The 21,436-nt window shown below is 38.4% G+C and overlaps 1 protein-coding gene and 1 long non-coding RNA gene across 13 annotated transcripts in view; one reads left to right on the top strand and one right to left on the bottom strand.

The window, feature by feature from the left end:
* The window catches only part of TCF4 (transcription factor 4), a 349,860-nt gene that overhangs the window by 34,796 nt on the left and 293,628 nt on the right, over positions 1-21,436 (top strand). The gene's annotated exons all lie outside the window — the stretch shown is intronic.
* LOC308631858 lies at positions 1,923-21,226 on the bottom strand. The gene is made up of 4 exons (XR_014018354.1): positions 20,728-21,226; positions 14,795-14,879; positions 4,037-4,118; positions 1,923-2,577 (listed from the first exon to the last, which is right to left on the bottom strand). It is a non-coding gene; the product is annotated as an uncharacterized lncRNA (long non-coding RNA).

Raw genomic sequence — 21,436 nt, 5'->3', positions numbered from 1 at the left:
CCAGTTTTGGTTTTCCATTCACTCAAAGCTGATTTATAAATTCTTGCTGTTGTTTGTGCTGGACTGAGGTGGAATCCAGAACACAACCACTGAGCTACATCCCCAGATCCCCAGACCTTTTTTTTTTTTTTCTTTTTGAGACAGAGCTTTGCGAAGTTGCTGAGGCTGGCCTCAAACTTGTGTTCCTCTTGCCTCAGGTGCTAGTTGCTGGCATTTCAGCTGTGTGCCACTGTATCTGGCTGTGTTCTATAAATCTTGAGAAAAATTTTCCTAGCCACTTTATATGTATTTTTTGTATTTCGATGATTTTATAACTATTTTCCAACTAATAATTTTTTAACGTACTTTCAAAAATTTTTTTTTAATAATGAGTATTACTTTAATCTGTTTGAGGATCAGAATGGATAATTTTATGTATCTCCAGCCTGTCTTCATTCTCTCTTTCTCTTTCTCTTATTATAATGGAAATATTGGATTCCACTGGATCAGACTTGATATTGTCCAGGGCTCTAACATCCTAAAGTTCTGTGAGGTTTACTTTGAGTCTTGCATACTTAATATAGTAATGAAGTCTTTGATAGCCCAAATGTGCTTAGAACAGCCACCGGCTTCAGGCACCATGAATATCACGATATACCATCCTACTCATTTTTGATATTTGCAAATCCACCGTGCACACAACACACTGCAGAGCTTTGTAAACCTTTCCACCCAAACCAGACAGAAAGTAAATACATAAACACAGGAGCTTGGGGATTTGGCTGAAAATTACCACCCAAAGCTTAAAATGTATTTGCATGTGGGTACAAAAATACCCATCAGGTTGAAGCTAAGGAAGACATACGATGTTTGATGTGTTTCCTGTGTCATGGTGCATGCCACGGTACTCCTTCCAAGTACCTGGAGGGAGAGCACAGTTAGTAAGTGATGCTTTTAGAGGGTATTGATGGGTGTGTGTGTGCAGAAGTCACAGTTGTCACTCATTTCATGTAGCCTTGTCATTCTTTCTGTTAAATGCCCTCAGAGCCTTGATCTCGGGGCTTATTGGAAGCAAATGTTGTTACCTGAATGAAGTCCAGCAAACAAAGCCACTAGCAAAGGACATTCAGAGACAACATATGTGAGGTTTTTTCCTTTGGAATTCTCTCAGCGCTTTGGTTGATGGCAAGTGCAGAAGTTTGCTCTTGTCTGCGAGTCACTCTTGTGGGACTGAGCCAAGCCTTTTCCTAGGACAAGCTTCTGTTGAGCTACTCCACGGTGGAAATGTGTTCCTGGAACAGGATTTGACACCCATGATTTCCTGTCTCCCTCTGTGGTTTGTGTTCTTTGTAGGGTGATGCACACAAATACAGACAGATAGGAGCAGCCAGTGCGCAGGGACTGCCCTGGAAGTTGGAGCTCTGCTGAAGGTGGACTGTGATTACTTCTCTTGCTGTGCCATTCATTTCTGATTTAAATATCTAATGACTCTCATCAAACAACATTTAAACTTTCTATGAGATCTTGTAAATGATCCTTTAGATCACATTATGAACAACAATGGATGAAACGAGCCTTAATGGGGAGGCTGCATTTGAGTCTTAGGGGTTCTGCAGCTGTTTGTGACAGAGGTGGAACACGCCAGTTGAACTGCAGCCACCCATTCAGGGGCATTTCGCCCATTATGGGATGTATAAAAACAGGATCCCTGGTACAATAATGTTTCATTTCTGCATCATTTTCAGGTTTGTCCCTCACAAGTTTTGTGGCCTGGCCTTTTGTCTTCTTGGAGATTAAAAAAAGAAAAGAAAAAAGAAACAAACAAAAATTCAGTGGTGCATGTGGTGTTGTTAACATGAATGAAATTGCTCAAGAAATGCTTCTTTTGAATTCGAAAAACTGGTCGCAATCCAGTAACTTTATTTTTAAGGAAGTTACTCTTGGGGCTGACAAAAAGTCTCGTAGCTAATTTTCCCACATAAGTGTAAAGTCTTTTCCCTGTCATAAATGTTAGGATTAAACTTAAATTATTTGCAATATATTTGTGATCTTAATTTTATTCATAAGCTATGTGACGTAGAACCGATTAAATTTAGTTCAGTTTTAAGCATCGTTTCTGAGCATGAACCTCAGAGTACAGCACTCTACTAGCTTCTGTAAGGATAAAGACAGGCACAGAAAAGTTCTGTGACCTCTTGAAGCTTACCGGGTGGCTGGACACAGGTGTAAACAAGGAGACTCCAGACCAAACGGGGTCAGGTATTTGAAAAAGCTAAGTAGAGGATTGCGTTGCATTAAGAGAATCCCCAGTAAATGTTTGTCATAGTGAAATAATTACCTTTGCTTTGCAGTTACTTGTGTGGCACCAGGGACATCCTGAGAGCTGTCCGAAAGCTGTATTTGCCACATACTGTTAGTCTCACACTCTAGGCCTAAGGCAGCATAGCAAATGCAGTTTTATTCTTTTTTCCAGAAAAATGAAGAAACCAGGAGTTTTTGTGTTGTTCCGTTTGTTTTCCATTGTGCTCCTTGTTTCAAATCTGATCTTCCTTATGTTATTCCTTAGGCTTTTGAGACTGATGACATATTCAGAGGTACCTTTTAAATAAATTCAAAGTATCTTGGTAAGTGTGAGGTACAGTTAGGTCTTGTGCAAGAGAGACAATGAAAGTCACCTCAGCTGTGCAGGACAGCAAGGAGCCGAGAGGAACACCAGAAGTTTCTTGTGGAGGGGGAAACAGGAGCACTATGACTAGGCTCAGCATGGGTTGGTGGATACATGGGTTAAGACATGGGTTGTAGAGTTGGACTGTAGAGCTTTAGGCTTTGCTCTGCTGTGCACCGTGTACCTGGCCTTGGAAGAGTTACCCTACTCCTCTGCCTCAGTTTACTCTACATGGTAAGGGTAAGTGTCCTCTTAGACTTGCAAGGAGTGGATGAGTGGTTGTGTATGAGGCACTGGCCGCCCTTTTGCACACAGGTAGTGCTAATTGCTTTGCGTTAAGAGAACTGTTAGCTGTGGCCAATTGCATAAGCCATGGCAGAGTGGGACAGTGACCTGCAAGGTGTTTGAAAGTGTAGCATATCCTTCCAGGGCTTGTGGCAGTGAAGTTGGGAGAGAATGGACATTGCATTGAGAACTATGCAACACTAAACATTAAACAAAGAGGTTTTTTTGGGGCTAAGTATTATAATTTAGATGCAAATATTGTAGGACATTGGCCATAACCGATACCCAATCCAATCCATTTTTATCAGAATCAATGAAAAGGGATACATAAAGATTTAAGAGGAGGGGGACATTCTTTTCTCCACAGCTGGTCATGCGCCCAGTGTAGTTGGCAGTAAAATGGATTGTTTGGAATGTGTCCCTAAAATCCTGTAATTTAATTTTCATTATTTATATAACAGTCAGTATACGTGGTGCTTTACCACACACACGCACACACACACACACACACACACACACACTCATAGACACACACAAAAGTCCAAATTTCTGGCCCGTGTAATTCTACCAATGAGAGGCTGTAACCGAAATATTTGTACTACTAAATTAAATGCAGGTTGGTCACATGCTACCAGTGGGTCGCCTGGTCCTAAATGACAAGGAAAGAACGGAAGAAAATGTTGCTAGATGTGAGATGAGAGAGGTCAAGAGGTAGGAAAGTGGTCCTGGGCTGGTGTGGGAGCCCATGCTACACCAAAGATAGTGTCTTTGAGGAGCCTGGAAGAGTAAGGCTGTAAATAGTGACTTTAGATAAAATAGCAACGAATTTGGGTGCTACTGTGTTGAAGCATCTTTGGAATGATTATTAGAGTACTTTTTCTCCTGGAGCCCCTATTACATTTTGTGCACTTTTAGATACAATAAATTGGCAAATAGTGAATCTCCTGATGTATGTCTGAAAGAAGATAAAGATTTCTAGAAAACTCTAGATTCCTAATTGGAAGACTGTGTGGATTCCCATAGTGCTGTGAGTTAAAATTCTGACATTGATGGCCCTTCGATGAATAGTGATTACTTATGGCAGCCTGGAGATGTAGCCACACTTACCGTATTGGCCATGGGAGAAAGGTGCATGACTTCTCGGACTTGATCATTGTCTTGATTATAGCTCTTGGGTTTTGAGAGTCATCTGGGCCAGGAATAAGGTAATAATTTATTGCAAGAGGCAGAAGTTACTTTCATAATTATCTTTTAGTAGTTTTTGATTGAGTCAAAAAGCTATCCTTGATGGGAGAGAGGAATCAGAGGACAAAGTAAGCATTTGGGGTCAAAATTTATTTGACATATGCTACCATGCCACCAGGAACCAGAAAGGACAAATTTTTCTGACTCTACTCGTGGCAAGATTTATACGGCCACAGCATCAAATTATTTTGCAAATCATTTACTTTGCTGGCCACAGCTACGAGATTACTACCTCAGTGAAGATTCCCACCTAGATGGAGTGTAACTCCGCCATGGGACTCCCTTTCAGAATTGTACGAAAACAGAATAGTCAGTCCACAGGCTAATCATTAAAATTAGCCAAAGTGCAATGTGCCCAACAAATCATCTCACACATTTTCTATTTCAAGAAACGGGGGACTCAGATCTTAACCTAAATTTTACAGTCACATTTTCAGGTGTCACTCTGACTTGTCCGATGACTGAGTAGAGTAGGATGTTCCAAGAACATAGAGAAGCTTGCTGGGTTCTTCCATGGGGAGAGTAGAGCTGATGAAGTCACAAACCCTAGTTGCATGGCAGAGAATATGTGCACCATGACATTGGATGGGAATGTAAAATCTGGCCTGTGAAAACAGAGTTGTTGTTTTATGTCTTCACCTTTGTTTTTATGTATCATTGAATCACTGAGCAAATGGCAGTTTGGTTTCTAAAGAGGTCTGGGACCCAATGGCAGGTCCCAGGGTAAGGATTTTATAGCATTGTTGGTCAGAGTTTTCTCACAACTCTTTCACATATTGTATCAAAAAGATGACTTAGGAAATTCAAGGGTAGACAAGGCTTTGTTTGTTTATTTATTCACACCTTCACCTATTTGTTTATTTATACCTTCTAAGGGAGTTTGTCCGCCCTTCCAGTTCTTCCCACAGTGGGCTGAGAGTAGGTGGGAATGGTCATTGCAGATGGCCAGGGGTGTTGCTGTATATTGGCTTGATCTATAGAATGTCAGTTTTAATACATTTTGTCAAGCAAGTGACCACCAGCTCAGTCTAGCCCATCACAATGTTTTATTGTAAATATAAGCAGGGATGTCGGTTTGACAGCAGTTGTATTCACAGTATAATTTATAATGTGATATCAAAATGCATCCAGCCACAGTCTTTTAGGAATCCTGTCATAGAATATTATTTTATGCTGTCATATTTTAAAGAGACAGTGATAATATTGAATAGGGGCAGTGCCGTTAAATTGAAGAGCGTTTTTAGAGGAGAGGGAGTGGCTGCTTTGCTTTAGTAAATCAGGGGTTTGCAGTTAAAAAAAAAGTCGATTTGTGGTCGAGCCCTGTCTGTTTCCAACAGGGGCGTCTCAGCAGCTGTTGGAATCTGCCCGGAATCTGCAGGAAACTTTGGAGGCTGTTTCTCCTCCAGGGCTGGGATACAGCCCTGCCTCAGCCGTGCAAGGCAGGATCCCGTTTTTCTTTCCTTGTTTTATTTGCTCCATTTTTCCTCCCTTCACTTACTCTGATTGATGGAAGCACGTGCTGGGAGCTCTCCCTGACATTCTTTCCAAACACTGAAAGTATGAAATGTTATGGTGGCGCTATGTCTATTTTTGAAAGTGAGGCTGTTAATGTAAAGCCTGTGTTGATATATTGGGATGAATTATAATGGTGATATTATTACAGTCTTCAAAACTGAAAATTTATTATTTTTCTCACCTACTTTTGGTTGCTGATACTTGATCATAGGAACATACTGTGCATCTGGCTAATTTTGGGAGAATTATTTGTAGATTCTCAAAAGTTAAGCTTTATCCTTCTTTATGCCTTTTCCAGTCCCCTTGAAAATAAGAAACACAAACCACCACCACTAACCTGGCTGCTGCTTGTTGTCTGGTTGCCCCCTGTTGTGATTAGTGCTTACGGTGAAGATATTTTTGGAAATAGTGATTTATCATTGATTTTGTACATACAGTAAAAATAATATTGACTGGAACTGCTCATTATAATTCTTTTTTTTTTGCATGTGTACTTTTAAGCATTTAATTTGTAGTTATTTTTGTTTCTACATCTGTATTTTCAAATGTTCAATGTTTTGTATATGAGAGGTCACATTACATTTTAAAAGCCAACAGAAATCTATAGTAAGCAATGTTCCTTGAATGGAACTCTTTAAGTTCTGAAAAGACAAACAGACAAAATAAAAAACCTAAAGAGTGAATTTTTAAAAAAATATGTCTTGCTGTTGCATAGGTTTCTCAGGACAGGGGCTATGTGTCTCCTGTTCACTGCTAAATCCCTGGTTCCTGGTGTCTGTCTGGCACAGAGAAATTATGATTATTCATTGAAAAGGTGAATAAAAAATGAATGGGACAATGTGGAGCTGAATATAAGATCAGTGGTTCATTTCCTTGGCACTATTGCCTTACCTGAAGACAAAACTTCTTTTTCATGAATGATCACAAATGTGTGTGTGCTCGGGCGTGGAGAATTGTATGTGTACACACACACACACACACACACACACAGTATTGGTAATAGTTCATACTGGTTTGTACGTCAGTGTCAAGTTCAATTGCAAGCATCTTCCAGATAGTGATAGTCTTTACAACTGTTTTGTGAGGTAGCAGATGCCTGTTTTACAGATGAGGAAACTGAGGCACACATTAGGCTAAGTAAGTCACTTTTCCAAAGTCTTCTATTTGGTGGAGCCAATATTTAACATGGGAAGTTTGCCTCTGCTTGCAGTTACAACAGGGCTACCTCCAAGGGAGCATTGTGCCCTCACCTTTATGTAGCCCCTGGCTATGCCCCATGTGCACCTGCAGGAAGTGCTTTATTTTTTTTTTTCTGTGAAAGTACTCTAGAAATACTCAAGTTCAAATCTTCAAAGAAACTATATTATTTCTCTGAGTGCAGATCTGGTCATTTTCTTGCTTGATTTGTGCCCAGTTTTTGAGTTGACTGATAGAGTTGTTATATTGGTTTCTCTAGAGTGCTAAGTCATGAACACTAGGGCAAAGGTGCTGACTCCTTTCTCATAAGAACTCAGCTACTACCTTTAGGAATTTACTTACAAACCATCAAGTTGGCTTAGAAACCTCCTACAGACACTCATCCTCATTTGTAATAGGTGTGCCTAAAAATATAATAATTAGTGTCTGACCATCAGAAATTTAGTGAGGCCAGCGAGGTAAACAGGTAGTTTATTGAAGTAAGAATGAAAAAAAGATTTCCTAAAGAGAAATCATGGAATCTTGGATCACTACTCCTTGGAAAGGACTTTAGAAATGATCTCATGTATGCATCCTGGAGAGGGGTAGATTAGCAGAATCTTTAGGATCAGGGGAGCCCAGCTTCACAGTGGGTTCTTTCACCTCTCTGTGACTTCTTTGACTTTCTTTGGAAATGGGATCATAATTATAATGCTCAGCTCCCTAGTCTGTTCTGAGGATTAAATGAGGGAATAAATGTGCACAGAGTGCTTAAAACAGTTCCCACACACAGGAAGTTCATAACAAATATTCTCGTTGAAGTTATCATTTCACAATTGAGGAAATTGAATCTCAGAGAAATTAAATTACTTACTCAAGGTTCACCCAGCTAGCTAACGACAGAGCTAGGGCTGGAATCTTGACACATGTGTCGTCAGCACTGAGCATCTCCAACAGAATTGTTGCAGAGCAAGCCTCCGCTCGACAAGTGACAGGAATACATCATCTCTGCATTTACTTGGGATCCTGAATATGTGCTGAACTTTTTGCTGTCTTTTATTTTTTCTTCTGGGGAATATATATTGAGTGGTTTTGAAGAAAATGGTTATATGCCAGCATTATAGGAAGGAAAAAAAATGTACCAGACATTTCTTCCATACATAATCCAAATTTCAAATGTATTAATTTTGCCGAATGCCATGGCAACATACGTATCTGTTTTTCAGTTCATGAAAGGTATTTTGGGAATTATTGGCTCATGCATGCTTGAGCGTTTTCGTCTTTCAGCTATAGAAATACGCCATGTATCCTCTTCATTCTGTGTTTGTGCTTCTATTCAAGATGAGAATAAAAGCAGATAGTTTCTGGGTTGTAATATCTTCAGTGAACGGTGGCTTTCTAAAACAGTCACACCTTGACTGAAATGAAAACTCTGCCGTATCATAAAAGATATTCTAATTACTGCATCTAGTTAAAAGGAGAATAAATCACTGGGAGATTATTTTAAGTGCCTTAAATATAATAAAAAAGAATAATGGACGTTGAACAGCTTGACAAGTTTGATGAATGCAGACCGTGGCTGATTTCTGCTGCTTTCTAATGGAAAAGGAGAGCATTTTCCTTTCGTGGTATATTGTCAAAGGAGATATTTGGGAGGGAAGATAGGAGAATCTGTATCTTTGTTGAGCATTTGCCATGTACTAGACCTTAACCAAGGCAGTGCATTATCTCATTTAATCCTTCCCAGCCTTGTACATGACATTATTCCCATTTTACATCCCAGAAAATTGAGGCCCAGGGAATTTAAAAAAACTTGCTTCAAGGTACATAGTAGAATCTAGAGCGCAAATCGAATGGCTGGACATGGACCACTGGCCCTTTCCTTTATTGTAACAGAACTGTAATTGTCTCCATGGTCACAGAGATGTGACTTCATCCCTTTAATTTAGAATGGGTGTGTCAAATCCATTGAGCAGTCAGACTCCCAATTAAACAGGGAACATGAAAGGTTCTCCTTTTCCGTAAGCATAAAAGAAGAAAATCTGCAGAACTTTTCGCTCAGTGTTTGGCACACAGCAGATGTAGTGCACTGGAAGCTTTTTTTTTTTTTTTTTTTTTTTTTTAAGTTTTACCACCTGACAAAAGATCTGTTCCCCACTGACCATAACAACAGTTTTAAGTGATGTTTAAAAATAATGAAGTTTTTAATTGTGCCTGTAAGTTTAAAATGATGTCTATTGAGCTTCCCTAAATGCATTTTATGGATTAAAATGGTGTAGATTTGTTAAAAGTATCATGAGTTCCATTAATGGTGATAGAGCTGCTAAAATTTTTTTGTGAGTTTTCCATTGAATTTGCTTCATGAATGTACAAAAGTGTATATAACTTGTGTGGCCACGATAGCAGTGTTCTTGTGGCAGATTGTCTGTGCACATGCATGTGCGGGTGTGTGTGTTGGTTGTTGCTATATCTGAAGAGGGTATAATGGAAATGGTAGGGAAATTAAGTCAGAGGAAAAATATATGTGTTTTTTTTTTTTTTTTAATACCAGAGATTGAACCATTGAACCTAGGGACCCTTAACCACTGAGCGACATCCCCAGCCCATTTTTTATTTTTTGTTTTGAGACAGGGCCTCGCCAAGTTACTGAGGCTGACTTTGAACTTGCCATATTCTTGCCTCAGCCTCTCAAGCCACTAGATTACAGGCATGTGCCATCACACCCACCAGATATATATTTTAAATTATGTTTTCTGTAGAGAAGAGCATTATTATTGATTAACATTTTGCAAACTTTTTAATCCATGTACCTATCTTGTTGGTTGACTCTATTTTGGATGCTAGTGTATAGATTCTTTTCCTTAAATCTGCAAAGTGTAAGAAAAGTTGATTCTGTGTATATAAAGGAGAGAGATTCTGCATTCCTCTGTCACTATTAAGAAGGTTTGCTTTTAATAAGAGTCAAATTAACTTTTAAGATTCCATGAGGATATATGGTGCTATTTATATTCAGCATTCAGTGGATGGTATTTATGGAAACTATACTCATGCAAAACCCATAGGAACAAAGTAACTCTTTGCTGTCAGATCCACAGACTGGAGTGTTTCTTTCCTGGGTCTCTGTTGAAGTAAGGAATACTGTAGAATGCATTCCTGTGTTCATTGCTAAGTCAGATAGTCACATAATTTACATGTATGGTTCTTGCACTTACTAACCTTTCCCTCATGTTCTAACACAGTATCTTACAGAATCTTGTATCAGCATGTTTATTCAGTTATATTGAGTTTTTTTTTTCCAAAGTTGATGCTGTGGTAGTCAATATAAATCTAGATTAACAGTGGTGTTGGTCTTTCTTAGTCAAGCCCAGGTGGAACAGTCTAAGCATCTTTGCTATTGGTTTTTCTAACTATATTAAATAATGTCATATTCTCTCTTCCTCTGGCATATTGAATCAGCTGAAGAGAAAAATAAGTACAGAAAGGCTGAGTGGAGCTTCATAATCAGAGATGAGCATGTTTTGATTGCATAAGCAGATGAAGATTCACAATTTCTTTGTTTTATGAATGAAAATACCTTTAGTTTTGTAGCCAGGGTGCTAGTAGAAAAGGTGGTTATTCTTGATCTTTTACAACTAATTTTTTAAAATAAATTATACAACTGCTTACCTTGAAAAAAATGTGCTTTTGTTGATGGTTTGTGTCTGACTAATATGCGTCGAATATGTGTAATAACAATTTCAAGTACAGATTTAATAATGGGCCAAAATCTAATGTGTCTTTGTTAAAATTATTTTTATTAATTTTTTTTCCAGTTAGGATACTACAGACTAAGATATTCTTTTATAATGTCTACTTATATTTGTGTTTTTAAATATTTTGTGGCTGCTACAACAAGATGAGGATGGTTTCCTAATTTATAATGATTTTGATCAAAATAGCTGAACTATGATAACATATGAATAGTGTAAAAGTGGAATCCTTCTAAAATTGTGATTACTACATTAAAAATGCAATTTGCAATGTGAAATGCCATATAAAGGTTAAGCGATGTTAAAGATAATAATGTGTATAATGAAATTGAGAAAAGAGCATTTAATAGGAATTTCTCTCTTTATGGTTATGGAAGGCAAGAGGAGGATCTTGGCATTATTATTATTATTCACACGGTAGTATTTTCTAATTCAGTGGTCTTCAAATAGTGTCAGGGAACTCACTATATGAAAGAAGCATTTCTTATGCCCATGTGCACACACACAGAATTGTGACAGCAGTGTGGTGGAGGTTCTTTTTCTTAAAATATACTCTTCATATTGCTGTATGATATTTTTCTGTTAAATGATATGATATAAACAGACTCAATGTAGGACATATTTAGTCTTTCAAAGGAATAGTCTGTGGAAAGGATGAATCAAGTCTTGTGGACAAGAAATCTTGAAAGATCAAAAACACTCATTTATTGATAAAATAGACATTTGTCAAAGAGAAGTTTTATCTTTCCCTTTGGTGAAGGGAAACCTCTCACTGTGAGTTTTTTTTTCTTTTTTTCGTGTTTCAGTGGTACTGTTTGTAGGATAGAGACATTTGTTGACTATATAGAGCTACCTGCCTATATGAAGCATATAATATATGTAGGAAATTAACTTGATGCAAATATATAATAGTTGATAATGGTTTTTATAAGTCTTTAGAAATCATGTCTAATTCTTGATTATTCAAGCTAAGACCATGATATTAGATTATATAAAATGTCAGGAGAATTCAGTTACGTTTCTCAATAATAAAGACCTGCACATAAGTAAAAAATGTAGATGTCAACAAAATATTATTAATGAAACATTTTCTGCCTTATTTTTAGAATGTCTTTTTGGGAGTTTGCTGTGATATATCTATATCAATTTTGAAACTTAACCCTCATTTTTTTCAGTGTGCTGACTTTGAATTTTTCAAAGAATTCTATTTTACCTCTTCCTTGTTCTCTGTATATTTTCTTTCTTTCTTTCTTTCTTTTTAAAATTTTTTCTTTTAGTTGTATATAACACAGTACCTTTATTTATTTATTTATGTGGTGCTGATGTTTGAATCCAGTGCCTCACACATGCAAGGCAAGCGCTCTACCGCTGAGCCACAACCCCAGCCCCACTCTGTATATTTTCTTTTTGAAACTCTGGTTAGAAGGTTTTTGAAGCTTTTCATTTCGTTTTATGTTTCTTCATATATTTTTTTTCCCTTTTTACTGCTCTGTTCTATTTACTCGAATATAAGCTCTCTGAGGACCAGTCATTTTTCTCTTTTGCTCAGTAATATATAGTGAATATTGAGTAGGGTGACTTAGAACAGATGCATGATGGGTACTTACCCCATGAGTAATTTCTGCATAATTTCTTTGGATCTCTTTTTCATTGAAATCAACTTTCATTGTGTTGAATCTGTTGTTTCACCCAAACTCTCATGCTTTTGATTTTAATAGCTATATTTTTAATCTATCAACGTTGTACTCGGCCCTATTTTAAACATGTCTATTCGTTATGATTTCCGTTCTTTTGTCTCTGCTAACATTTTAAATATAGTCATCTTTTGAGTCTCTTTCAAATTATTCTATTTGTCAGGATCTTGGAGTGCTAATTCTCCTGTGTTTCTGCTGACTAGTCAGTCTGCGGTGGATCTCTTGGTGTGTTTCTAATTTTGATTGTGAGCTCATCTTCATCTGGGATGTTTGTTTTCTGTGGAAGTCCCATGTGCTCTGGGTTATGGGACAGTTCTACAAAGTGGTGGTTTTGTGTTAGTTTCTGCCAGTTTCCTGGGAATTTTATTGGTCTGGCATTATTTTTATATTAATTTTATGGCTAGGGCTTCCCAAACTATGTAAATAGTATAATTTTAGATTCTGCAAGTGCATATGGAAAAGGTTCAGAGGTTTGATTACTCATAGGCAGTTTTTTCTTTGCCCACCAAAGCCCTCACTAGAATGTGTCTCCTCTCCTGTGCTTTTCCCTGAGTCAGTGACATGGAGTCAGTAGCCCCTCCAAACCTCTGACTTTGTTTAAGGGTCTTTGGACCTATCCTTTGGTGGATATTGAAACTCCAGCCCCTGTCCCCTAGAGTCCATAGATCTGCTAATAATTCTACTTTGTGCTTTCTGTTCTGTGAATTCCTTTTGGGAATTTAATCTCTTTTGAGTTTAGAAATTTATTTGACTTTTTTCTCATTATTTTACTTTATCCAGGATATTTGTGTATATATGGATGGATGGATGTGTGTGTGTGAGTGTGTGTGTGTCTATTTGGAGGAATGTATATTGGAATTTAATTTATTTATATTTTTTAGTTTGGAAATGTATTTAACTTTTTTCTCATTATTGTACTTTTTCAGAATATTTGTGTGTGTGTGTGTGTGTGTGTGTGTGTGTGTGTGTGTGTGTGTGTTTGGAGGAGTATATTATTTTGGATTACCATATTGCTAAAACTAGAAGTCTTTTCTCATACCTAAGTTCAATGATTAAGTGGATATTTGCTTTCTTTTTCTGAATGTAATATGAAGTGGCTCCTGATAGTGGAGAGTTTCTGTCAGAAATACTGAACCTTCTTTCTTTCATTTCATCCTATAAACTCTTTGTGTATCTCCTTAGACAGAAATGTAACCATCTAGGGAAGGTCTGGGAAACTGATTTGTGGTCCATCTCTGTGGCTGCATTTGCTGATGGATTACTGTGGACTGAAGATATGCCTACCACTGTTAATTGCTTCCCCTTGAATTTAGTGTTTGGAGTAGGGCATTGGTCTGTCAGGAGGATGGTCAGCACTGACAGTCCTGCATGCTTGGAAACCTCTCAGAACTGGGCAGGTATAGATAGTTTGTCACCCTAACCTTGAGTCCCTTCCAGAGACTGAGAAGTCCTTCAAAAACTTTCCTACTGCGTAGCCTCCTGGCTCAGACCCCAATTATGGTATTATATTCAACTTCTTTGTTGGAACATGTTTTAAATATATTCAAATAGTAAAGATAAATATTAGTCTATTTAAAAAGAGAGCCTTGAAAGATCATAGCCCTACTGAATAGGAAAAATATTCCTAACCACTGAGGAGGTCTAGAAGCATGATGAATACTTACTTAGTCTGACTTTTGGGGGTATAGTGGATTATACTTTTAGAACTACATTCAGTATTACTGAGGCAGAGCTGCAAAACCCTCAAGAATGCATTTCACATTGATTTTATTGTAGACATCTGTGAGGCAAAGGAGAGGCAAATGATCGCTTACTCCTTTACCAGTAATGCAAATCAAATGAGCTAGTGGCAGTAAAATCACTTCTAACACCTTTGTCCTTTTTTCTCCTGATTTGAACTAAAGACATGTGTATGCATTCTAAGTCCAGACTTGCAAATGAGGACCAACTACCCTGTAGAACCTTCTTACCTGGATAATTCTCCAGGTACTGTAGGAGGAGTAGATTCTTGTATATTAAAAACCTATTGTTCTGGTTGGGGATGTAGCACTGTGGTGGAGTGCCCGCCTCACATGCACAAAGCCTTGGGTTCAGGCCCCAGCATGGGGGGAAAAATCTGTTGTTCATGCTTGGCTGCGTATGTCTCATAGCAGCCTGGGAGGGGAAGTGGAGCTGCTTCTATTGGAGGGGCCTAGACCTCAGTGACCTGTCCTGTGAGTGACAAAATGCTCACGAACTCTGCCACAGCTTCTGAATTATGAGAACTTCTTTTAATTCTTAACATCCTTGACCACTGCAACTAACACAAAGCGTCACTCTTCAACACACATACGTATGCAAAACACTATGTGGGAAGGAGAACCTACAGTTATTATCAGCACATAAGTCAGAAGGCTGGGAGGAAGGGGAAGGAGACTGTTGAGAAAGGAAGGTGTTGTGGCCAGAATGCTAGAACACTTATTTTCAATTTTTGCAAATACTGGTACCGTAATCGCCTGCATCTTCTTAAAGGCAAGTTCCAGGCAGAAATTGGAAGCGCTTCTTAAATGTCATGGAATTCACAAGGAAATCCTGAGGGGGAATAACAAAATTCATAAGGGAGGCTCCCCAGAAGTATTGAAATACTTATTTATTTATTGTTTATGTTCTCAGCCTTAGTGGTAGCTCTGATAACATGGTTTGAGTACAACATTGTCCTAAAGTCTTACATGTTGGGGAAACCTTCTAATAACCATAAATTTTGTATTTTTCTGGTACTTATTTCTGAATCATTTTTGGGGGTTGGTTATAATTATGCTTTACAATGTCACCAGTTTTTTTAAAATTCTCTGTTTAGGGTGGCACTATAGTTTACTGTAATTATATTAACTATAATTCTTGTCTTTTTAAAATCTGTTACTATGGAGCTATGGTTTTTCTGGCCAGAAGCTGAAAGAGATTTAAGAGCTCACTGTTCTTCCCCTGACCCCTACGTTTGTTAAATATGAACACACATTTGAATAGTAAAGAATTGAGTTTCTAGAGTATTCAAGAGTAATATTTTCCTCCCTTCACAGTGAGGAAAAATTGACTTATTAATAGTGTAGATGTTCTCTGAGGTCCTTGAAGATCGTGGTATGAAAGACTTAGCAAAATATTACTATGGGTGTTATTTCTATTTATTTGCTAATGAGGGCTCTATAACTTTGAAGTCTAGGGGCTGTTTGAAACATGCATAGTGAGAAATAATGCAACTTTAATTATTTTATATTGGGGCCAGATTAGTCTACTAAAAAGTATGAAGTACAGTTTTATGTAAAATATAGCTTAGATTGAGAAAGTGGAAACACATTTTTTGAAATAAAAGCTTTACTGAGATCCTTTTATGGATTATTGGTTTGTTCTCATTTGTCATTGGACCGCTTCCAGATGTACAATATTACTTTCTTGAAATTGCTATGGATTCTACTATCAAGACCAGGTGCATGTTGCTTTACAGCCATTTTACTTCTGATTTTTAATGGTGAATGCCTTGAACTGATAAATTGTTTAACTCTCTACCTACTAATTGGACCAAGGCATAACTTTGTATTTTTATCTCTTTTCTATTCCATGTTTTATTTCTGCTTCAATTAGTGTGTGCCTTTGGCAAAAGGAGATGATTTTTCTCTCTGTTGTAGGATTTGCCTTCAAGAAAAAATATATTTTATTGCCCACTTTCTCAATTGATCTAGTAGGGTTTGCAGACAATGAAAAGAATGAAAGAAACCATTTTTTCTTTTTCTTTTTTTTAGGCTTGGTAGTGTAGTTTTCTTCCTTATAATGAGCGGGAAAAGAATTTTGACTACATTGATTCTAATGTGGCAGTTCTGAAAATCTGTGCTTATATATTTTCTTTCTTCTTCTTCTTCTTTCTTTCTTTTTTTTTTTTTTTTGCTGATTTTACTTAAACTAAAACAATAAGAATGACCTGTACAGTTCCCCCATGCCCCATTTTAGTGTAGAATTTGAATTCATTGAAAATGTATGGCAGAACCTTTTATCTTAATATGCCGAGGCCATACGTAAGAGGATGTTATGTCATAATTTAAATTGCACCAGTAGAGATCACACTGAAGTTGATGAAGCACCAGTTCTAAATGACTTCTTTGGAGACTGTTCTTCTTTGATTATGAGGATCACAGTTTTGCTTGTAGTTAGCTGGTAGCCTTGATGCAGATCATAACTCTCAGAATGGACCCAGAACCTCACTTTTCTCATCAGAACAGTGAAGATAAGAATTCCTTGTGCTCATTTGTTGTGAGAAAGGCAGGGTGAGATACACTAGATTGGGCATACATTGTTTTCTCTTCCATTCAGCCATATTTCTCTGTGTTGTTATGTTGGCATCCTCAAGGGAACCTATTGGAATATAAAATAACGGGATATTTTAAAAGCTATAGATAAGATAGATTTCACAGCCCTCAATGGGGTATTTTTTTTAAAGAGTTATTTTTTCTTTAATTTTAATATTTATTTTTTAGTTTTCGGTGGACACAACATCTTTGTTGGTATGTGGTGCTGAGGATCGAACCCGGGCTGCACGCATGCCAGGCGAGCACGCTACCGCTTGAGCCACATCCCCAGCCCTCAATGGGGTTTTTTAAAACCGAAATTTAAATTTCATTCGAGATGTGTGCAGATTGGCTTGAGTGGTAGGGTCGATGGCAAGGAAATAAAGAAGTCCTAACTTTTAAGTCTAGCCCTTACTCTTTTGTCAGTGAAGAACACTGGGTGCACATTCTGGTCCCCAAGAGGCCCAAGCTGTCTCTTTCCATGAGTGGAGAGTAGGGCAGGGAGCAAATGACCAGGGGCTGGAGGGGCATGGAGTGCCTCAAAAGCCTACTGCTCCTTCTGTAGGTAACTCTGCCACACCCTCCGTTATGTGTCCCCTCCCCAGCAAGCACCCCAGTAATGCCTTCATGCGCTGTATCTTCCTATTTCACGTAACTCTGTACCTGCATTTGTTTGATGTGTGTCTCTCTTTTTTCTCCTACCTCCTGTGGAAGTTTGGTGAGAGCCTGGTTTTAAGCATTGAATCATCCTTAGTACCTGGCACAGAGTGAGTGCTTGGCATACATTTTTGTTAAAAGAAAGAACAAAGAAAGAGAGATGAGACGTTAAGAAATGGGGGAACGTGGATGGAGAACAGAAACCCGATGATGAAAAAAGTGGTCTTCTGCCTCATCAGGGCTATCAGAAAATGTCAGTACCCAAGGGATTTTATTAACGGTTATTCAAAGAAAAAGGGACGCTAAGCTGCTTTTGTGTGTTGGAAAGTGTCTAGACATTGTTACATGGAAATTCATGGTTCTCTGCTAAATGTTACCTTGTGAAAAACAACAGTGGCGAAGGTCTGGGAAACTTATCTTTGGGGAGACTTCCTCATGAATTTCCAGCTCAGACTTGGCAGCTCTTGGGGACTGAGGCTGCTAGGTGACCTTCTGGGCAGCTGGGGAGGCCCTAATGGGGTCCAGCTGTGTGCCCAGAGAACACACCCTCCCAGATGAACATTAAGCCGGTAGACCCTGCCCTGCCTGCTTTCCTCTGGGCTTTATGGGTCTCCATCGTCTGTTGCATTGATCTTGCATTTTCAGGTTTTATAGCAATTCTAAACACGTGAGGGTACATATTTGCTCTTTGATGTGCCCTTTGATAGAAGCCAGAGTGCTTTACCTGTGCCTGCATTTAATAATGATGGGGGGTCGCATGCCCTGCAGCGGTACACTCCCTGGGAGGCTGGTTTCGTGCACAGCTTTTATTGGGGTTGTTGATTGGCAGGCTTTAATCACGGGTGTTTCTTGTTATATTTTTGAGCATGAAGTACATTAAGGATAGTGAGGCATGTAATCCTTCTGCTGTTTTGTTTGCAACCACATTTTGTGCCATTGGGTCACCTGGTAGGAAGGTGGGATAGGGACATAAAAGGCAAACAAATGGCAGTACATAAATAATTTTAAGTATGGTGTTTGCGATTTCTCACGTTTTCCCACATTTTATCTTTACCTACATACTAGCCGTTGTATTCCCATTTTGCAGATAGGGAAGTTAATAATTTTGGAGATGTGCTCTCTGGTTTGTGTGGATGGAACATCTGAATTAGAATTTAGAGTTCTTTACATGAGGTATGTGGAAAACAAAACAAAACAAAAAGCAGTTGCTGAACTTATGGGCTCTCTCAAAGAGTGACGGGACCGTGGTTCCCTTTCAGAATGGAACTCAGTACATAGAAATGGAACCCTGGAACCGCAGCCTTGGAAGAGCCTTCAAGGAAATGGTCCCGAAGCTGCACTTGCCTGTTGTGCAGGGGTCTTGGAGTGTGTTTGTGTCTGGCTTTGCTTGGATGTTTCCATTGTTCATATTCTAAATATACCAGACTAATGAGAGAATTGGACAAATCTTCATGTGCTTAGGTCCAACAATATTTATCAAAGGTGGTCACATTATGGTTTTCCGTCTTCCTTTGGAGTTTCCTCAGATTTCCTTAGTCGCCATTTCTCCGTGAGACCTCACTTTAATTTAGAAGGGATTGGTTTGGAAGAGCCACCAAGGGTCACCCTAAATAGTCTCTTAGAAGCTGGTGTGACTCTGCAGATGGTAACTGAGGATTGAGCCATGACATGTTTGATGATGATGATGATGTGAAGGCTGTTTTTATTGATTCCTTAATTCATTTTTAATCATATCAGTAGAAAGGACTTGCTTATTAAAGACTCACATCTTAAAGTACGAGTTAGGTGATTCCTTTTGAAATAATACTGTGTACCTAAGTGTTTAGACCCTATGTGGCTGAAGTACCCAATTGTCTGTTCTTTATCCCTACTTATTTTCTTATTTGTTTGAATTCACTAATGGAAGTAAATTCAACTTTGAAGTCATTCACTGTGACAGACCCTAACTATTCAATGAAAAACAAATTTGGTACATTTGTAGCTTAAACAAGTTTTATTTTTAACTAAGGAGAAGAAATAAAAAATTCTTCTCTAAACAGATATGCCACATTATATTCACTGTGTTTAACTATAGTATTGATTGGTCATGCCTGATGTTTATCAGACTAAGCAAAGTGTGTCTGTATTAGTTGTCTCAGGAGGGTTTTTATTCTTAAACATTGATGAATTCCATAATAAATATTGGCAAGTGGAACACACCCAAGAACAATTTATACTTTTTCTAGGCTTTATTGATGTCCTGAGCTATCCAATGAGGATTGGAGTCATGAATCATTCACAAGATAGATAGGAGAGCACAGATACCATTTCTTAATTTGTTGATCATTGATCACAGTTGTTGAGTTGATGACTATTAGCAGTGATATAGTATTACTCAATAGAGTACTAGAGACCATATTAATAGAAAGATTATCCTAATATATTTATGCATGCTTTGTATGACTATATGTATATCTGCATTTCCGACTGTGTGAATAAAAATAGGAATCTGGAAGCTTCACTCCGTTTTGTCTCCTATGTTGGGACTCAAAAAATAACTTCCAGTTGTTCTCCTTCCTTTATTCTCTACTTATTGACTGACCCTTTTCCTATGTCAAACCTAGTGGAAAATACTGGGAATATCAAGATTAGTGAGACACAGGCCTTACCCTCAGACCTGGCAGCGAATGCTTACTATCCAGCATATAAACTTTTATTGTAAGAGGCATAGGTAGAGGATGCTCTGTGGTCAGGAGGTGCCTCCTCAGCTCCAGGTTGCTGTTCAGAAAAGTTTACCGGGGAGTATCATTTGTGATCTAGGGAGCACTGAGGAGACCGTCTCAGGAGGACCCTTGCCTACATCTTCAGTTCTTATTAGTTATAATTTCTTCACACGTCTCTCAAAAATGTTTGCTGTTAATTTGGAACACTGTTTTTCGTGTATTTTTTTTTCCCTTTTTTTTTACATTTTGCTTCAGTTTCCTCCTGGGCTTTTAAATACATTAAAAAAATATTTTTATCTATATCTAATTTTTGCAACTTCTGAAAAACTTTCCAAGCAGTCACCTCCTGACCCTTCCCCCCACTTGGATCTCCCCCCTCCCAAGGCCACCTCCCCTTCTTTAGAGCCCCCGCATAATGCTATTCCTTTACAGTCCAGCCATCTGCCTGTTTTAGCCTCTTCTTCACTCTCTCTGTTTCTTCTATATAGATTTCCCCATATGTCTGCTTCCTCCTTTATCCACAAGTCCAGACACTCTACCATAGCTTTCTTACCACCCCATCCTGGTGTCCCGTCTGTTCATAAATAACTCTTTCATCCGCTTTGGATCCCCAGCCCCCACTCGTTCTAAAAAGAGTGTGCAAATAAACCTAAAGTGCACAGAGCCAAGATGCACGGCATAGTTTTGATTCAGAATAGACTTTCTCCTTCCCGTCACCTGCTGCAGTCCCCATTTCTCCTCGCTTACCTTCCTCGCACAGGTCTCCACAATTTCCACTCAATTTTTGTTCAGTACCGGATGCAGTGCCATTTAATATCTTTGTGTCAGTGTTTGCCTCTTACCGGCAGACCATTTCACCCTAACCGGTTACTCAATCCTGGGCTGCCTAGGGGTTGCTATTCTTGGAGTTGTCAGATTTGAACCTTTTGTTCTTCTGAAATTAACGTAATATCTTGCAAACAGCAGTCTCTTTGCCTGGGTGCTTGGCAACCTGAAGCTCTCTGGATAGGTCCTTTTGTAACTCCAAGTGCTAGGATATGTGCCACAAAAGGAGTGTCACAGAGTAGTAACCTGCAGAGATGGCAATTTTGAGGGCTGTGGAATGCTGTAGATACTTAAAATGTTGCATGTCCTCCGTGTTGTGCTAGTGACAGCCTCCCTTCTGTCTGCTCGAGAGTAAACACTGGCGATTTACTTCCCTTTAGAAATGTGTTACTGTAGCCATAGCAAAGTTGTTAGTATTTTTCCTTCCTGATGTCAGTGATAATTTTACTCCGAGTCCCTGCAGAGATTTGGCTCAGCAGGAAGCAAATGTAGGTAAGATTGCCTTCAAAGTGGATCTAAAACAATAAATGCTAACTATATTATTCCTTTTATCTTAAAGGAAATCTAAGGAATAACTAACTTGATTATGTGGTATAACTAATGAGGACTAATAGCAAGAAGTTTGCCCATG

This window comes from Spermophilus citellus, assembly GCF_964194105.1.
Source record: "Spermophilus citellus genome assembly, chromosome: 12".
NCBI lineage: Eukaryota > Metazoa > Chordata > Mammalia > Rodentia > Sciuridae > Spermophilus > Spermophilus citellus.
This window is presented reverse-complemented; position numbering and strand designations above follow the sequence as displayed.